Below are 21,265 nucleotides of genomic sequence, written 5' to 3'. Positions count from 1 at the left end.
CAGACTGAAGTTTGACCCCCAGTCATCAAACACAAAGTATTTTCCTGCCTTGTAAAATATCAAAAGCTGTACGTAATCTTCGTGACTGTGCAGCAGATTTTCATCCGAATTCGCTCTCAACAAGTATGCAACCCTCTATGGACCCATTACATATTTCATGTGTTTGACTTCTTGGCCTAATTATAGCGCACACGCTATTATGTGTGCACAAACACCATGCAGAGCACCATTAATCCTAGGCTAACAAGATGTAACACCAGTGATTTCATACTAGAGTGGTTTGATACTTTTGATGCATCTTTTGGCATTGTTACCCAATGCAAATTTAACATTTGCTCCTCTTCTTTATGTCTCCCGAAGTGACTCAAATTGATTTTCCCTGTAGGCAACTGGATTGCAATTTATGAACCCTATTTCATCCCAGGCAGTTTGGTTTATTATGGACGGATCAAACAGCTGAGCTGTTGATCTTGACCAGAACTGTAGTTATTATTGTCATAATTAATGTAATATAATTTTAATATGTACATGTAATATAATGGTATGTTATATAAACTGAGAAATAAGACTTGAAACTGCAAAATAAAAAATGTGAATCTGAAAATGTAAATTATGCACCTGAAAAAATAAGACCTCAAATCTGAAAATATAAATGGAAGCAAAAAGTGGAATTAAATAGTTTATTTCAAATATTACCCAAAAAAGCTGAATTACTTTCAACTCGAACAAATGTTTCATACAAGTATTTTTGTTTTGAAGTCATTGATTTATTTTTCAATATTCAAGTTCAACAGATTTATTTTCAGTTTTATTTTATTCAAGCACAAAACCTTTGACCCCAATCGAACTATAAATTACCATTCATTTATGCTCACAGTGTTATTATTTGTGATTAGTTTTCCCCAGGTTTTAGCGCTTAATATTTCTGGAGAAGGGCCAGAGTTATTCAATATTCCCCTCTTCCAAAGACTTCACTGCTTGAATTTTTAATTTGTTCTCATTGAAAAAGAAGAATAATCATGCGTTCCTCTTCAGAGCTTTATTTAACTTGCTTACATAAATGGTGATGGAAACATATCATCCTTAGCATTGATTACTGCACTTTTGTTTTGTTTTGTTTTGTTGTTTTGTAATGCTGTCTGAGTGAGTTTTTTTAACCTCAACATCTTGCTTGAACTATTGTGGTGTTGTCACAATAACAACATTGAAAATCTGCAAACAGGGACTGAAATGGTACCTCGGCAAAAATCTAAGAATCAACAGAAGTTGCTCAAATAAAATTGACCAAAGAAGATTTTTTAAATTCTTATTAATGCAAATATCAAGATGTGCTTCATAGGAACGTCTCATTTTAAATATCAACACTTAACACAAATAAACTTTCTTAAACAGTATCAAATATACGTACATGTCAGTGTATGTACATAGAGTATATATTTATGCATTCACTGCATATGAATGAGAAAAAAACTTTCACTTGATTTTTAATGAATATTAGTGAATATATGTGTCAGTTTATTCCACCTATTGTGAGCAAAATGCCCCTTATTTCTCCATAATGGTACACAACATTTTCAGCTGTAATAAGTAGTCGTCAACCAGGTCCAGCAGCCACTGCATTAAGGATAATTAAAACAATAAATCTTATTTGATTGAGATTGATTCGTCTGACATAGGTCACCTAGGCGTAGGATATGTAATTTGTGGATGGTCTATAAAACAGACATACGTCACCCTCGGACATGTAAATTATAGACAGTCCCTAATACAGACAATGAGATCAAACATAAAACGTCCAGCCAAATTTTTCCTTGCCAGAAGCTTTTACACTGCATCTTAACCTTTTTGACTGCATTTGATGCATCCATTGTTGATACCCACAATCCGTTTGCACCATTATCGTCAAGCAGTTATGTTCATTTAATTGAACCAAACGTTGCGGCGTGCGTGTGCCTCAGCTCTTTAGACTGCCCCAGATTTTGGACGAGGTACAATATCCTGTGCAACACCAATGTGCCCATAAAGCGTACTTTTCATGTACTTTTCATGTACTTTTCATGTACTTTTCATATTCTTTCTTTCTTTCTTTCTTTCTTTCTTTCTTTCTTTCTTTCTTTCTTTCTTTCTTTCTTTCTTTCTTTCTTTCTTTCTTTCTTTCTTTCTTTCTTTCTTTCTTTCTTTCTTTCTTTCTTTCTTTCTACCGCAGCAGGAGTGTCATTAATTTTTTTTCATTGTCAAGTAATTCTGAATGATTGCAAGCATTGCTGAAAGTGTGTTTGTTTTTGCTCAAATCGAAAAATTGCAGAAAAGGGGCTGAAATAAAAAAAAAAAAAAAAAACTCATCTTCCCCTTGAGCACTTTTGATTGTAAAGCACTTTGGCGGTTTGATTAGTGTAATCATTTCTTGGAATGTGTTTGTTCTTAAACATTAGGAAGTTTGCGTTCCGTAATCCAAATTAGAGAGGTTTGTGAATATTTTATACATTGATTTTTAACCTCGACCCTTGCACTGAAATAGCTGTCAAGGAATGGAGTCATACTTTGCAAAGAGCAGACTACAGTTTGACAAGGATGACTTATCACAAGGTCCATTGGTAGAAATCCCTTGGCGCTCCAGTTACTTCAGAAATGTCTGTCTTTGTATACTGCCCTCACGGGAAAACCAATGTAACATCAATGTGCAACGGTTCATTCTGGTGAGATGTGCTATGTGTCTTCTTCAATATGTAAAGTTCATGCATTTTTAAAGAAGTGGTTGATTACCTCTCCTGGATGAGTTTTCATATTTAATCAGCTGTAGGCTGTGGGTTTTTCCCATTAATATTTAGTCTATCTACATGGCACACATGTATTTACATGTCTCATGTTTTTACTTTGAAGTTTTCAAATAGAGTATTGCGTAACAGTGTGACCATATACAAATCCCAATTCCAGTGAAGTTGGCACATTCTGGATAATGTAAATAAAAACGGAGCACATCCATCCCAATCCTTCTTAATTTAGATTCAATTGAATTCATTACAAAGATGTTAATGTTCAATCGTTATTGTTTTGTTGTTGCAAATATTCAGTCATTTTGTAATATGATGGCTGCAACACGTTCTAAAAAACTGGGACAAGGGCATGTTTACCATTTTGTTATCATTTCTCCTTTTAACAATTCTTAATTAAGCGTTGGGGAACTGATGATATTATGTGAAGATGTTTTACATAGGTGGATTTTTCCCCCCCCATTCTTGCTAGGCGTAGCTTCAGCTGTTTAAGATTCCGGGGTTATCGTGTTTGGCTCTTCATAATGCGCCACACAATTTCAATGGGAGACAGAAAGCCCCATTGTCACGCGTGCATGCATGGTAGAGATTAAAAAGCATTTGCGAATATAGTGACGACCTGTGTGAACTGAATGATTTTCTGAAGTGTTCCTGAGTCAAGGTGAAAATATCCTTCGTAATCATAATATGCTGTTTTTTTTAATGCACTGCTGCGTGAGGGATCAAAGGTCACGGTCAAAGTTGGTTTTTTTTGGGCTTGCTACTTACGTGCAGAGATTTTTCATGATTCTCTGAATCTTTTGAGGATATTATAGAGTCTATAATATAGACCATCGATAATTAAATCCCTACATTTTTTCTATTGTACCCTGAGAAACGTTATTCTTAAGCTATTGGACTACTTGCTCATGCAGTTGTTCACCAAGTGCGAGTGAACAGCTGAACCTTTCCCTTTTGTCCTTTTGTACTCCATCATGCCATTCTTCTCTTTCCAATTTACCTTTGCACCTGGTTTAAAATTTTTTTTTTTTTTTTAACGTTCCTCAACTTTCTCACTCAGGTGGCACGCTGGAGCACTGGTTACCACGTTCACCTCACAATGCAGAGGTTGTGGCTTCGATTCTGTCTCCTGTTTGGGGTTTGCGTGTTTGGAGTTTTGCTACAGTGGAGTGTTTGGGGAAGCGTGTTTTGAAAAGTCAGATACGTGTGTTCCATACTGCCACAGTGTAATAAAACGAGCTGATGATGTTTCTGACCCTGCCATGCAAGAACATCGGGCCACTTTATAACATCTTCCTCCCACTCTTATTCTCATAGGCATGCTTGCTGTCCATCTGGCAATGTTAGTTTTTTTTAAAGTAAATTTCATCATCCTTTACAATTACTCTGCTTGTGTGTACGTACTTATTAATATCCTTGCATGGAATCTTGCAACTTGATTACATCATCAGGTTACAAATGCCAACATGAATAAGGACATGCATGTACCTCATACATGACAAGAATGACCAAAGAACCAAATTTCAGAGCACAAAAAATGAAATAAGTGAATAGCCTCATCGTCACCTTTCTTCAATTCTTTTTCTCACTTTGAGGGAGTGGATGCTGAAGTACATTTGTACTTGCTGACTTTGCTCTTATCAATCACCCCAAACAACCCCCCCCTCTTATTGGAAGGATTTAAATAGTAAAGAATACAGTGTTCCTGATGCATTAAAATTCCTTGATTGGTTTAAGTGAATATTCTGACCTGACCTGGCCAGGCCAGCATCTCTTGTTACGTGATGGCCCCGATACAGTCCTAATTCTGCCACTTCTGTCTTTGTATTGGTTCCACTTGCCATGTTGGATGCCTTCTGCTTCTGACACAGAATTTGAGTGCTTTTGCTACGTTTTCTCCCCAAATACTGGTACTGTTCGCGGTACTTGGTGAAATAGTCTGAATTCACCAGCAGGCTATGCGTTAATCTCGAAAGCCCTGCACTTATTACAAGCACCTTCTAATAAAAGCAAGGCTGTAGGAATTAAATCATGCTCTCACTAGTGTAACAGCAATTCCTCAACTCCGCAAAATATATGGACCTTTGTTACTGAAATGACTGTTGGACCGGCAATCCTGCCTCCCATTGCTGCTCTTGCCTCCTCACTCAGCTTTATCATCAGCTGCTGTCCTACATGGCTTATTGCCTTTTCCACTCTCGTCTGTCCACCAGGCTGAAAAGGCCTCCCAGGAAGAGATTAGCTTTCCAATAAATCGCTGAGCATCCACCTTAGCATTCGGCGCTCCCCAGAGTGAATGCTGATGAGCGCAAGCAGGATTCTGTAATAAAAGACTTGCAAGTATTTGCCAACCATGAGGCAGGCTTTAGGGCACATTCACAAGGGAAATGATCCCTGCTGTCCATCATGTATCACCTTTTGCGTGAAAGATAAACAAGCTGTCCATGCTAGCTGAGGACTATGTATCCTGTAAATGTTTGTGGAGCTCTATAACTTATCTCTTCTTCAATTTGAAAGTTGTTATTTCTTAGTTTAATTTGAGTTGCAACAGACAGTGAGGTGCATCTTGGGGGAAAGAAAGATCATTGACCTATCAGTTGGGAAATTCATATAAGATTTCGTCAACGTAACAAATGATATACAGTAGAGACTAATGCACAAAACAACAAATATCAAGGTAATATCTACATGTGTTAAGAATTGAAAGAATTGAATCATTCATTCAAATGCGCTTTGTGACAGCTGCAGCTGTTGCGAAATACGCTATATGAATAAAGTTGTATTTTATTGTAAATGCAGACAAATCTTTTTCATAGTGAGCTTAAGAAAAGATATCTTGTAAGGGAATGATAGTTTTTATGTTGGTTGTCATTCTGGCTTATAAATAAACAAAGAGAATCTGGTTTATTGACAGCAAGAGATACTGATTGTTTTGACAAGTTTGTTTAATTTTTTTCTTGTCATCAGTGCATACAATATGGTTAAGATTCACTAATGCAGACTTCTGAAAATACATATTTAATTCATCATTACTGTGCAGGGTTTTTCTTGGCTCAAATTATTGGCACCATTCTAATCATTCGCACATGAGCATATGTTGCATGCTAGAATAAAAATAAAAATAAAATAGTCCGCACTTAGTTTGTAAACAATGTGGTGACATTTTGGTGGAATGGCATAGCTGGAGGCAAAAAGATACAGCGAGCTTATTTAAAAACGCAGGTTAGCATATTTCAAGTCATATTTTGAATGTTTATGTCGGAATGGATGCGAAAAACGGTAATTTGAGTGAATATCTGAGTAAACTCACTCTCCACAATCGTAAATGCTAAAATATAACAATGTGAGTGTGGACTTTGGTGCTGTGAGGTCACAAGTCAACGACAGGGACAGAAGACGTGGATGCTGATCGTTTTAAAAATTATTATAACAGGTTAAAGTGGGCAATATATGCATATGAATTTTGGTCATAGTTTTCAGAGGTTTAGCGACCTAAAGCTGTTAATGGAGTTATGAATTAAATTCATCATGTGACCACACTCCTAATTCAAAACAGCTAACCCAAATCAACGTTCCCTGACCAAAGGAATGGCGCAGGGTAGTGCATTTAAAATAGGACATTTTGTGTCATTGTGCACTTGATCAGCTGCCATTCAAAGTGACTCATCTCATTCTCATTTAATGCATTCTGAACAGCAAGCAGAACTCCACGGGCGGATGATTTCAAGCTGGCCAGGGACATCACAGATCTCTGCTGTCAAGTGGCCACTTGAAGACCGCCTTCTACCCCCATTGTTCATGTCACAGAGTCATTTAGACCAATATTATGCATGAAACATTGGGGGGGTGATATCTTGGTGGCATGGGACCTTTAAAGAAACACATTGATACTATACTTAAATAAATTACCTCAATACCAGTACTGAATTATTTTTTTTAATGTGAGCATATATTATTTTGGCTGACTCTGCATATTAAATATGAGTCACTGTCACATGCATTTAAAAAGTTAATTCCATATGACAAGCACTCGCATCCACGGATTTAGTCACAGCAACAAGTAGCTTTATGTGATTAAAGTACAACTAACGCTATTGCAAACCATGACTATTTAATTGAGTTCAAGCCGTTCTCGCAGACCTTAAAACAGATTTAGACTTCCATCAAAATGATGTATCTGCTTTGTGGTGTTGTTTCAGCTATTCTCTCTGTGTTTCACGGTAGTAAAGAATTTGTCAGTCGATTGTTTTCATTTGTACGCCACAGATTTGCACAGGATGCAAAACTGTTTATGACTATTCTTGTGTCATCAAGAATAAGTTTTCCGCTGTCTGTAGGGCAATTTATTTTGGGGGAGATGAGAGACTTTTGAGTTGCACCTGTCTGCTGCTTCCCACCAAAAGTAAAGAAGTCTGTTTCATTTGTTGTCAGTGAGGGCTGCTAAATTGCTGAAAACTGCAATGTTTGGTCCAATTAGTGGAAAAGTCACAGTGATGGGACAAAATTGCACGCTTGTGCCTAATTTGTAGTGATTTGTAGTGATTTGTAATTTGGGTGAATTCTGGACGGAATGGATAATAAACATTGTCTGTAGTTACAGTATTATAATCAAACTGATTCGTTCATAATAATTGACTGGAAAGCACAAGAGGTGAGATGCGAAAAAGGTGCGAGACGTCGACAACGCATCACCTCTGGAATGATGTCTATGCTGTGTGGTGATTCAATGAATGTGAGAGTGGCTAATTTTCCTTTGCTTGTGTGACAGTTAGGGTTTGTGTTGAGTGCAATCATGGGCATTTCGTTTCATGTCATTTCAGTTCGTCCAAGTATGGAGGATGAGTTTTTAAAAAAAAGATGGAAGTGGGTTTTCGCTCTGTAATCGTCACTTAAGTACCGACAAACAGAAACATACCCAGCTTGTCTTATATGTGTGTAATCCTCCAATGCAAACCGAATGTGAAATATCACGACCTTCGCTTGTCTTTTGCATGTTAACTATGTTTGTATGCTGGATTCTCCATTAGGAAAGTTTCCACATAACCAGTCAAGCTGCTAAATGCTATTTAGCTTCCATTTTAAACTTAAGGTTGCAAAATGAATGAGCTGCCGTCTGGTGTAGATATATGTACCTTTTTAATTAAAATGCTTTTCACATCTGTTGAACTATGGCTTTTTTTTTTATGGACTGAACAGTGACGAAATTATTGAACGGCAAGGATGGACAGGAACTATATTATGAACGCGGACAGAGGGACGAGGACGGGAGGGTTCCCAAATCAGGGATGAAGGACAGAGGACGGGACCGGCAGAATTTGGTAAAGTTCTTATCTCTAGTTGAGCGCCTGTGTCAGTACATGATAAATATGAAGCATATGTGTAGTATTTCACTCAACCCATCCTTGAACACATGTCCCACAAAGGAGAAAGATGCATGCAATGCAAATTCTTGCATTGAGCCTTTCATACCAAAACATTAACAAAAATTCATTTTCTGACTCATTGCAAACCAGTTACTTACAATCTGGGTTCAGTTAAGGCTTTGTAAAAGCCAGAAATATGAAAACTGAAATAACATGTCTCCCATAAATAAAGACAACAATTCCATTGTGTTATCATGCAGCAAACATTTAATTTATGGTAGCGAAAGAAGTGCTAAATGGTGAGTCCTCTACACACAAATTCCGGCACGTTTTGCTGATTTTTGATTAATTAAGGACCATGTTTGATGAGTCCTGTGTGAGTGTACCACACATTCCCACAGTACCTTGTTAGTCATCAGACCCATGAACACATGTTCAGTTTTCATAACCGTGATGCATCCACCACCTGGAGGGTTAAATGCCTGGGTGGCATTTTGATGCGCTGTGTGCAGCTGACAGCTTCAGTATAATCTCTTCTCGCTTCCCATGAAATTTGCTTATAAGCCTTTCGATGAATGTCAATCTGGATTTAGCGTTAGCAAGAAAATGCTGTGTTGACGCAAATGCAGTTCTGTCTTGTAATATAATCATTTGAAAGATCTTATTTGATGACTGTCACTCACTTTAGCTGGATGCGTGCTGCAGGACTTAGATATGATGTTTAAAGATGTTTAAAATTGTGATGTCAGAATCTGTGATGTCAGAATTGTATTTAGGTTTGGAAATATTTGACACTCCCTCAAATTGTCTTACATATAGTATACAGCGTACCGTATATATTTGATTGAAACCGATCTTTAGTTAACTTGTCATTATCTAACATACATTATACCTTGACAGGCCATAATTTTAGACTTAGACTCAACTGTATTCATCCGTTGGGATGGCTCCCTCAGGAAATGTTGGTACCAGGAGCTCACACAGAAATAGCACAAAAGAGAACATTGCACATGAGTGATAATGTTTCAGATTTTTTTTCCTTTCTTTCCCCTGATAGAAATGGCACATTCCATCCAATCTTGAATGGACATACAATTTTTGCCCAAGCTGGGATTTTGATAGCTGTTCAAAATAGATATTATAGTCTCTGAATAACCTGCACCCATGATTTCTCTGACGAATGAAAGATTATAAATCAAGAGTAACAAATTGTGTTTGTCTAAGATTTCTCACTACATGCCAGATTGATAGATTTTTTCTGCCCGCAAAATATGAAAAAAGGGCACCTTGGTGATACAATAAACTCACACTTAGTTTTATTTACTGCCATAGATATTTGTGTACGTGTGCAGAACACAATGTAATAGCTTCTTCTAGTTTTGAAGACTGGCTTCCTTTTTGATACAGTAGGCTACTGTATTGGCTTTCATTACGTTGTTGTCATTATAATGTCTGAGTGGTCATAATTATGTTGACAATCAGTATGCATGTTACGGCTAATTCACATTGACTGCGGAACGGATGCGTTGCGGCCTTTGTATGGACGCCGCAAGGGTAACAAGTTACTAACAACGCATTGGAGTTGATAATTCACAGAAGTCTGTGGTCCGTACGTAGTCCGTATGCAGAACCCCGCAATATTTTTCCAGATACTGCAAGCATATTTTCACGCAGCTAAAGAAATTACACGAGCCAGACAGGAAGTCGGCATGCAAGGTGGATCCGGTATATTCCCAAATCAAACTGTTTTCCGTACTTGTATTTTTTCTTTTTATTCATTAAAAAAAATCATTATAAATCTTCAACGTTTATGACCACACACTTTTAGTTGAGAAGCACTAACAACCTAACATTGCAAGGCGTACTGTACAAAGCTTGCCTTTTATCTTCCTATTCTGACAGCCCACTGTTTTCCCGCAGCTTCTGGCACCCTTTGGTTCAAAATCAATCTCAATTTCCCAAAATGAGCTCATCTTGACTAGCAGTACAGTGGAACGGATTCTTCAAGCAACACCTTGCACTGGCAGGCACAGACTGGCTGTAACAGAAAAATTCCATCTCCCAAACTCTCACCACCCAGTTGGAAGCATAGCACTGAAAAATCACTCATGGTGGAATTGAAGAATCCTGCATAACCTCTGACTGTTTGTCTTGTTCATGCCTCCACCTCCTCTTCCCAGGCGAAAGAACAACAACACTGGCAGGTTTTGTTTCCGTGCCTTGGGCTATGCCATATTTACTGTTTCTACAAAATAGTGGCCAGGCCAACCCGAACAATAAGAAAATCTCTTACGTTCTTTTATTTCAAAGAGGCCAAATCCCGCTATACAATCCAATTGATCCCACTAAGTCCTGTCACATTAGGTTGAGCTATATAACATTGCTTTTGAGCAGCATGGTGCACTGCAGCCGCTGCAGCCTTTCAAATACTTGCCATTCATCGCCAACTGTTAGTGTTTTCTGCTGCTTATTCAGTCATACATTCATGAATGTATTTGTGCTGCAGAGGATTGCATGGAATTTTCAATGCGATGTTGATGTCATGGAGCGACACAGGCCACAAAGAGAAACAGTGCGTGCCCAGGATTGGGGAATGAGTCAGCCCAACACTGAAGGCTTGCTTCCCACTCAACCTCTTATTTTCCCACCCTGTATAGTGGATCTTGCTGGCTTTGCTCCTGCTTTGTCCTCTTGCTTGTTCATGTGTTAAAACCTGTCCTCACCTCTCTCCCTGACTGCCGCGTGATAGCAGAACCATCCGTTGTTTCCCCCTGCTGCCACCAACACACCCATGTTTAATTTAAAGACAATGACAATGATTCAGGAACGTCCATCTTGGGCTCTGTTGAAGAGAAATTTGTTGATAATGATGGCAGTGATGATGATGAGGATGGATCCTCTGCTCTCTTTGCAGTGAAGCTGTCAACAAGACTGTATTCTGAGGCTGTGCGAGAGGAAGCGTGACGCAGGAAGCAGCAAGATCGGTGCCAATTATTGTCACTTAATCCGTTCGTCACAGAATAGAATCAAGCACATGGCTTGGATTTTTTTCCCCCCATAACGGTCGCCTCAGATCAAATGATTGATTGATTGTCCTCTTTCAGTCTGTTGATTGGTTATCACAATGAAACACACCTTTGGTTGAACACAAACTAAATTCCAAATCTTACCATGAAGAGCTGAAGTGGCCAAACAGAAGACACAATTTGATTGCTAAATGAATTTGTCCTAGGATTTTTGAGTCCATCAGGCGTCTGCAAATAACTCTTGCTCTGAAATGGCAGTATTCAAAGTCTGCACTCATATCCCGCTAGTTTTGCTCTGTTGTTATTCTTTTTTGTGTCCCAACAGAAGCTTTTGGGCTGTTTTGAAGCTATTGATTTAAGATCTTTTTGTTAGACGAGAAATTATTACTTTGAAATCACTACACAGTCTTCATGTACAAGAAGCTCTTCTTTCATTTTTGTAAGGTTCCTTCGGCAATCACTGGTTGTTTTTTCCTCCCCCCCGAGTCAGAGTTGTTGAGCATTGCTTAGAGAAGTGCTTCCCAAACATCTTCATCCCCTGTGCAGCACAAAATCTGAGATTTGAGGAGTTACTTTATCAAATGTTTTTAATTTTAATCTAAATGTTTTTGGGTTGAGTCGCTTATCGTGTTCGGGTACGCTCGCCTGACCTTCTAAATATCCATGAAGCAACATTGCTAAACGAAGAAACTGCCAACATATGATAACAATATTATTTCTCAGTTTGTCAACTGTAAATTTGAGATTTGTACCATACATGTGGACATGATAGATAGGAACCATTGAAGCCTTGGATTAACTAGCTAATAAGCTTTTCCAGTTGTGCAACCACAGCGTGTACTCTCACAGGGTACACACAAACAGTATATACTGCACATGGGAGCACTTGAATTAAATGAGAGTAAAAGTGATGAGAAGTGTCATTTTCACAGGAATTTAGGACATTGGTCAACCTGATTGAAAATTCCTGATATCTTAGTATCGTTAAAATGTTTTTTATGATCGACCGTAGTTTAAATATGTCGTGGGTAAAAGATTTGTGTTGGCTGTTTTTTGAAAGGTGACGCATTATTATTTCTGCTTAAGTGTGGTCTGAGGAGGTTCGAAAGTGTGTGAAGAGTACGCACATATTGATAAATCACTGACTTGCGCTTCAAACGTGCGTATGCATTATTTAGCACAAATTTGTGTGTATGCACTGTTGGTGAATGAGGCCCATTGGGTCGTTAGATGCCTATACGTTTGAACATGCAGCTGGAACACAATTTTCAAGTGTTTTCCGTAGAGTTCTCAGCATTTTAATTGGTCTTGTATACAAATGTAGGTTCAGGTAACTGTCTTGTTATATGTGCATTGTCCAGCAAAATTAGTTCTTTGGATTTAATGCATCCTTGATGAGAAGTGGACAGCACATTTGGGAACTGGCTGGAAATTAAACTCACATTTTATGTTGTAGCAAATTCAACAGTTTTTTTTGTGTGCATTGGATGGTGGAATTTCCCTTGTCTTGAGCGTTTGAAAAGTCTGCAGACCTTTTTATAGCATGCATGATAAAAAAAATAAAAAATAAACTTATAAAGGCTGGCCTGGTAGTAGTGCTGGTATCACAAAGATAGAACCATGACACACTATTTTACATTGTTAATTCACTTGAAGCTGAAAATTTGCGTTTAACAGAAGCAAGCAAGATCTTAGGTTAAAACCAACAATCTTGATGCACAATTGGATGTTCTAAACATGTGCTGCAGGATTTATGAAATATATTGTCCACTTACACAATCCGATTGGATTAACTGATGTTTTACCATGATCATTTTTGTAACGTCAGCTTCATTATTGTGCACTTTCTGACCTGTGGCAGCAGTTCACTGGAGGATGTTACAGAACATTCTGTCCTTGCTTGCAACATTAAATTCCAACAGTTTGCCCGTGGCAACGAAGGATCCAATCAACTCGCGCAGCTCGGCAACCCCCATCGTCTCTTTTCTCTTAGACTGTAGCATGAGGAAATTAATACCCCTCATAATTGTGATGGTTGCCATCAAGGGGCGTATGACTGTAATTGAACATGTAATGATGCAAAGGAGCAGAGTGGGTCTCTAGTGCTTGTCTTCTAACCCTATGATTGTGGGTTTGAGTCTCCTTGAGCAAGGTGCTGAATTTCATGCGATGCTGTGTCATCATGAAGTGCATGAGGAAAAAGCATTTTGAGTACCTTGTAGGGAGCAAACCATTTACCATTTTATTGCAAATACAAGGTCTTGCAATTCTCTGTGTGTGTATTTATCTGCGATGTTTGTGTGTATTTTAGGAATAATCATGACAACCATAATAATTGTTGGCACTTGATACATCATTATATGAAATTTTAACATTTTATTTCCATTACGCGTGAACATGAAATCACATTCTTCACACTTAAATGTATGATTGGATTGATTGTTTCAGCGCTGGCAACCCAAACGCAAGAGGAGACAAATAATGTGTTTCTTTTTGGAGGGGGGGGGGCTATTAAATGTCTTCACCTCATCAGCACAGCAGTATAATTAGTTGCATCTGATTATGCTACAATTTGTGCCTCTCAGTCTTGCAATTGCAGCTATTAGCTGTTCAGAGTGAAGGGTGAGCCCCAAGTGCAGACTAATTGTATTGTTTTAAGTGGAAAGAATATCCAGCGCTGATTAAAAGAGGCGCCGAGGGTGGCAGGTGGCGCCTTTGTGACTGAGCCTCAACTTTGGGTGGCTGTTAGACTGTCTGCTAGGACGCCAGAACAAGACTGCAAGACTTCATTTGTCGGAATGAGTGGGCAGAGTAGACAAAGGAAGCTCAGAACTTTTCCTCAAATTACGACAGCACCACAGAAGGGATGTTGGCTGGAAGGCGGACAGTGGAGCAGAGAGGCCTCATTGGGATCAAAAGGTGTAATCTGTCATGCTTTGACAGGCTCGCTGGGGTGGGGAAGGCTAAAAATCAATGACAGTGCAGACAGTTATAACAAAACCAAAGAGAAGATAGTCCATTGACCTTCGTTAATTCCTCTTGATTGTTTGGTGCCTATTCACGAGTTTTCTCCATGTCATTTATTTTCCATTCACTCTTTGAAAAACTGTTGCTCAAAACACTTTCAATTTTACTTAAACTTAAGTTCTGTCCTGTGGCAGCAGTAAGGAGTAGGCTGATGCGTGGTGTTGCCTGCTGCACAATCGAGATGACATATGGATGCTGAAGAATGCTTCGATAGCACCTCACTCAGTAAACATGATTGTGTGCGCTCAGAGGTCACTGAGATGTTCCGACCTATTTATTGGTCTTGTGCGCAGCTGCTGGCTCATACTGCCATGAGGGGGAAGAAATAGGGCATTCCTCAGTTGCTCGTCATATATTGCAAAGCATAGAATGAATGTTATAGGAAAGTCAGTTTGAAGGGACTGGCAATTAAACCTGGGAATTTCAAAACCTTCATTATCAATGATTCCACAAGACTAATAATAAAAGTGCTAAATCCTGAAAAGGCTATGTTGATGCATGAACTGCGTGATCTCAGCTGTAAATTAGATTCATATCTCTGTTCACCCAAAACCTTTGACAAATAATAATGTTTTGTAGCATACACACATCTACTGTGACCTTCCCATGATAATCATTATTGTACCGTGAGATGAATACCATAATAAAATCGAACCCTGAGATTTAGATATCGTGACATGGTCCTTATTGATACAGAGGAAAAACGATTGCAATCATCATGGAATGGTAGTCATTATTCACATTCTAGTAATTAACATACTGACAAGGGGGTGTTACTTTTTCCAGCATCTAAAAAAAATGACTTTAATTGACAACACAGGCACGGCATGATTCCACAAGGAAAGTGTCTGAGGTCTGAATTAGCATTTTGCAGTAGTTGCAATGCTACTGGAGCTTGTTTGTAATATACCAATGAGTATGTCTGTGCATCTGTCAAATAAGCTAATTTGCCAGGTGACTGCCTGCCTCCTTAGAACGTCTGCGTCGGTGTGTGTGTGCCTCACAGGCGTGTGCGCTCTTGCATGTATGCGTCTTTGTGCGACTGTGTGAGCTGGACGTGCCGCCTCTCTGAGAACACATTTCAGTGTGTGAGTCGCTTGTTAATGGAAGTGTGTGATTACTCTGGATTTGAGCCGACAGTTCGTAGTAGCTGAGCTCCGATCAGGTGACTGACTCGACGTGGCTGAGGCATGCCACTCAAGCTGGAGGGCAGGAAGGGCTTTCCAATTATCCAGAGGGTTCTACTCTCTGCCTATTAGCAGGAAAGTCACAGGGCTCCAGTCTGACTTGAACTTGCTTCCTCACTTTCTCTGAACATTATCACTGGTGCTGTTGTTGATGCAGGCAGAAGTCGATCTCAACTATATCGACCAAAGTGTTGGTACAGTGGCGCCATTATACCCATAGAAAAATATAAGGGAAGAAAAATGGAGACCCGCCCAGTGGGAAATGTTTGTTACTTCATCCAGAAGGGCATTTGTGAGGTCAGAAAGATCACTGATGTTAGATGAGCAGGCCTGGTCAACATTCTTTGTTCCATGTCATGATTAATGGGGTTGAGGTTTTGCTGCCTCACTATTTGCCTCATGACCCAGTTGAGATTATTGATGCATCTTGCATGAATGCCGTAATTTCTATGTTAAAATAATCTATATGTTTTGAGGCTAATCTGAACCCTGAAATGTCATGATAAAACGGATGTTTAATGAACAAATGAATGAACGAACATATACCAAAAACTCACACAAGCCTGGTTTTGTCAAAGCATATCACAAATGTATAGTCATTTATGATTGAGTATTTTTGAAACAGTATTTTTAATGACCCATATGTCCATATTTATGAAATTAAATACATTCCAGACACATTTTACACAATCTTTTCTTAAAACAGAATTATTTCTATGATCCAAATTTTTAATTATCCTGATTTCATCGCATTTCAAGAATCGATACTTTTTTTTTTTTTGTGAAGAAGGGCTTTTAACATTTTGGGACTTTGTTAATATTTTTGCATGGCGGTGGATTTTTGTTTGTTTATTTTTAATGGCTTGGGTGGATTACTAATATTTAACTCGGCATGCATGTTTTATTCTAATGAAAGACTTAAGAGAAGATATAAAACTTGAAAAAGTTCTTATTAATTTGCCTGGATGTCTGCTTATGACGAAACAAAAATATTCATACCTCCTTCACTCACTCACTCACTCACTCACTCACTCACTCACTCACTCACTCACTCACTCACTCACTCACTCACTCACTCACTCACTTCAAAATAGTCCAGGACTGGTGCAAGAAATAGTAATACATTTTCTGGCTACTTGCAATTGGACTAAATTACCATTCACAGGGTGATGATTTTATTCAATTACCAATTAGCGGTGCAATTCCCCGCATCAAGTCACACACCAATTCACATATCACTCACATCAAAAAACATAGTGAGCTGACTCGCCTCAGTAGCAAGGAAGTGAGCAAGAATTCTGTAATTGAAAGATAATATGCTGAATGTGTTCATTTGACTTGATGTTAGCTTTGTGTCAGTGTCTGATGTCATCTCTGGGTTGAATTAGTACCAAAAAGTGAGTTAAAATATAGCCTGCGCATTTTAATGGAGTGAGAAACTACATTTGATATGAGAGAATTAAATGTGACCTTTTGAAGGCATAAGTGAGTCTTGAATGTTAAGTTCTCATGAAAGCACATTCATCAATAGATACGTCCTCCTTCATCTGTTTGTTGCCGTAGATAACAGAACCTGCAGCATACAAATGAGTTATCGCTGGTAAGAAACAAAATGCATCCCTTTGTCTACTTCGAGCAAAGCCAAACTTTCATTGGTGTGCAGATATTGTTGCTGTCCGACAACAACATTGCATGTCCACAATTTTGACTCTTCAGTCATTATACTGAAATTCCTCCACGGATTTTTGAGCACTACTAGGCCTAAACAACTGACACTCGTTGTAACAAGGCTTTAAGGTTTCTCCAATTGCCACCATTACTGTGCATCAAATATATATTTCTCCTTCAGGCAGTGTTGCATTCATTTACTTTGTTTTGTTTTGAAAAATTATGAGTGTTCATAACAGTAACTGAGCATTTTCTTTTAATTTATGGACTAGCAATGTCATTTATTGAGTACATGGTTGTCAATGATCATTAAGGCTAATCAAAATACATTTGGTAAATTATTTTTTCAGCAGATTTCAATGTGTCTCTATCAATAGACTACTTCAATGGTTGTAATGAGATGTGATTTATGGGGTGCAACTTAGCTGGAGATGAAAACGTCCAGCGTGCCAGTTAGCATCACGTTGGAGTGGACCCAAAAAATGGTCACTTGAGTGAATATGTGAGTAAACTCACTCTCCATAATTTTAAATTTTAATTTAAAAAATTGATTTTAATGGGATGATTTTTGGTGACTCCTACGCCCGCCCTCACTCACTGGATAGACGATTTAACAGGACTGAACCTTTATCTTTTTTTTCCCCAATAGCAATATCTGTGAACTGTATATCTGTAAAATGATAAACCTTATACTTTTCTTTTCCTCTTCTTCATTATTCCTCTTCTTTCTAGTCTCTTTTTATTTTTCTATTTCTTCTTGCTCTTTATATTCTTCTAGTTTTTCATTTTCTCTGCATTCTTATATATATTTTTATTCTCGTATTTCTTCTTTTTCTTCTTCACTTCTGTTTTCTTCTGGTATGTGAACAGCAATGAAATTTTTTTAATGAGATTGTAGACTGTGTAACCGTTTTGAAAACCCACTCTCCCCAACTATATTTCTGAAATATTCATCTTCGGTGGGCTCCACTGACAGTCTTTTTTTTCTCTATTTCAGGGATAGGAAGTGGGCACTCTTATTGTGTTGGAATGGAGCCAGCTGCGTCAGGTACGATATGCAACAGTAACTCCAGCTTCCTGTCAAATTGCTGCTCAGTCAAGGATTACGCCTATTCCTGGGTTTAAATGGCCCTTCATCATGAGCAATCCTCTCCCTACTGAGGGAAATTTGAAATAAAAATTGTTGCCACAGTGGTTTTCATCTAAAATCATGTTGTTTAATGAAAGGCTTTCTCACCTTTATTGCATATGCATCAATCTTGTATGGGCTAATTATGCGGAAATGCTGAGAAAAAGCACAGATGCTTTTTCCGTTCTTGAATTATAAGATTGTTGTAATGTATTAAATGAGCCATATCGTGCTAAATTGACTTTTGATCTTTTTGCCATGTTAAAACGCTAGTTCCTCACCAAAAAGATCCCCAAAGTGATGTTAGAAAAACAGCGACCAAAATAACTCATATTTCATAAGAAATTAGTCCGCTATTGTGCCCTTCAATCATTGTAAATACTTGGCTAATAATACCCAAATAACAGTGATCAATCGGCCCCACAATTTATGAGGACAACTCTATTTGGATCCGTTTCAACCGCTGAAAATATTAAAAAGATTTTCCTTTCCATGGGTGAATCAAGAGAATGAGGAAATGAGCACCTTACGTGCAGTGTTTGTCATGTTTTGTCTGTTTATATCTGACATTATTTATAAACTGATTTTTCATTTTAGTCCAACTCTCATTATTAAAGTCGTATAGTTTACCGTATTTTCCATATTATAAGTCGCTCCGGAGTTGCACCAGCCATAAAATGCATAATAAAGAAGCAAAAGACATATACACGTCGCATCGGCGTATAAGTCGCATTTTGGGGGGAAATGTATTTGATAAAATCCAACACCAAGAACAGACATGTCATCTTGACAGGAAATTTTAAATAAAAACAGAATAGGCAACAACCGGCTGAACGGTAGGTACGGTATGCTAACTTTATATAAACAGGAAACTAACAGATTGAGTTATTCAAATAACTATAGCAAAAAATGATATGCTAACAAGCCCAAACTTCCCCAGCCCCAAGTTACATCAGGTTTTAAGATAGTACTGCAACTCCCCTTAAACTTGCTTATACACGCTTAGTCATATAAACATTGGCAGTTCTCTTTCCCATGTGGGACAAATAAAGGACTCAATACCAGTCCGACAAGACAAAGTATGAAATTAACTGAAGAGACTGGAATTTCCTAAAACATCTCAGTACCTAACTGCATTTACTTTATGACACAAATGTGTGGCCGGGGAGCCGTTTGTCATATATGCTCATCATACATAGTATTTCATATGGTTTGTGAAGTATAGATACACATAAGAGTGTAAAATGTTTAATATAATTTGGAAGTGGGACGTTATAATGGTCATATAACAACATTGAGCGATGTGAAGGTACAGTACCTATTGTATAGCTTATATTATGTTTTTCCAAGTGCGTGTACAGGAAATAAATTTGATAGATATGAGATTTGGAGGTCACACTTGCTGATGTGAGCTTCCTCTGGCTTCAGCGATGGGGCAATTTAACAATTTATGCTATAGGTCCAGCAATTTGAGCTATTTGCATAGAGAGTGTCATAGTAATTTATCAAGGACATTTCAAAGGCTGCTTTATCATGTCCAGTGGCCACATCCATTTTCCCTATGAATATTGTGCGGTGACCTCCTACATCTTCTTCATGTGTCATTATGTTATTGAATAGAGCACTTATCCAGAATAAAATGCAAACACTGTGCCTGAATTGTCAAGCGCCGTTTTCCGTTGTGAGTGATGAGCAGCCAACAGCAATGACATATTGGTCTGACTTTATCTGCTGATTCATTTAGGGGTGTCGGGAAGTCTTTCCACAGTCGAGAAGAAACGTTTGTTTCCTCATGAAAATTGCAGGCAGTTATTCGATTTTTGCAGATGAATCACAATGGAATTAAAGAGAGCCGTTAAGGGCATAAACCATGGCAAGTGGCCTCAGTGGGACATTCTTTGTAGTGCAGTGGGCGGTGAAGAGCTGATGAGTGGGGAACACTTTGGCACTGTGGGCAGTTTTTCAACCCACATTTGGTTTCAACACTATAAAATAGAATGGCTTTAAGCGAGTTAATAGAAAACCTGATTTATTTGAAAAGAAAGAGGTTTATCTGCATATCTTGTTTTACACCATGTAGTAAATGTTTAAGAAATAAAGCTGCTTGAGGTTTCAAATGGTAAAAACAGGATTCAAATTTGATTAAAATTAAATTGTCAAAAGAACGTTGAATACAGGAGATGCTCTTCTGATCCTATTGTTGAATAAGTGCTTGTTGATTTATGGCGTGCACCAGGACATCTCCGTGCTGTTTAGAATGAAATGGTAATAAATTCAAGCACAGAATTATTTGATTCTGATTCACTGCAGCCTTCTTCAAAGACTTTACCTGCTACATTCTGGCAGCTTAACTCCTGTCATAGAGTGAAGATCACACAGGGATCAGCAAGTAGCGAATGCAAATGAGGGTTTTATTGAACTGGGGTGATATTGGGTGATGTTCCTGCATCAGAGCAGTGTCAGCAAAACTGCCACCTAGTATGATGACTGCACTGTAAACCCACCAAATTATTGTATGTACATCAATAGCTCCAATGATATTCACTGTTGAAAGTAACAGTTATGTATTTTCTGTATTCAATGTATTTTTGCTGCCTCGTTTCCAACTCGGTTGCATTATATCACATCAGGTGGATGTTGAAATAGCGGTATGCCATAGATATGCCATATAGACGCCGTGTGTGTGTGTGTGTGTGTGTGTGTGTGTGTGTGTGTGTGTGTGTGTGTGTGTGTGTGTGTGTGTGTGTGTGTGTGTGTGTGTGTGTGTGTGTGTGTGTGTGTGTGTGTGTGTGTGTGTGTGTGTGTGTGTGTGTGTGTGTGTGTGTGTGTGTGTGTGTGTGTGTGGTGTGTGTGTGTGTGTGTGTGTGTGTGTGTGTGTGTGTGTGTGTGTGTGTGTGTGTGTGTGTGTGTGTGTGTGTGTGTGTGTGTGTGTGTGTGTGTGTGTGTGTGTGTGTGTGTGTGTGTGTGTGTGTGTGTGTGTGTGTGTGTGTGTGTGTGTGTGTGTGTGTGTGTGTGTGTGTGTGTGTGGTGTGTGTGTGTGTGTGTGTGTGTGTGTGTGTGTGTGTGTGTGTGTGTGTGTGTGTGTGTGTGTGTG

At 38.5% G+C, this 21,265-nt stretch overlaps 1 protein-coding gene across 2 annotated transcripts in view; it reads left to right on the top strand.

Annotated features, from left to right (window-relative positions):
• The window catches only part of LOC119116984 (beta-1,3-galactosyltransferase 1-like), a 55,253-nt gene that overhangs the window by 6,607 nt on the left and 27,381 nt on the right, over positions 1-21,265 (top strand). For both annotated transcript variants that reach the window (XM_037242878.1, XM_037242869.1), the window contains exon 2: positions 18,040-18,090. The gene's annotated coding sequence lies outside the window, so the exon portion shown is untranslated. The remainder of the gene's footprint in view (positions 1-18,039; positions 18,091-21,265) is intronic.

This window comes from Syngnathus acus, chromosome 2, assembly GCF_901709675.1.
Source record: "Syngnathus acus chromosome 2, fSynAcu1.2, whole genome shotgun sequence".
Lineage (NCBI taxonomy): Eukaryota > Metazoa > Chordata > Actinopteri > Syngnathiformes > Syngnathidae > Syngnathus > Syngnathus acus.
The sequence above is the reverse complement of the archived record's forward strand: the minus strand, read 5'-3'. Positions and strand labels throughout refer to the sequence as shown.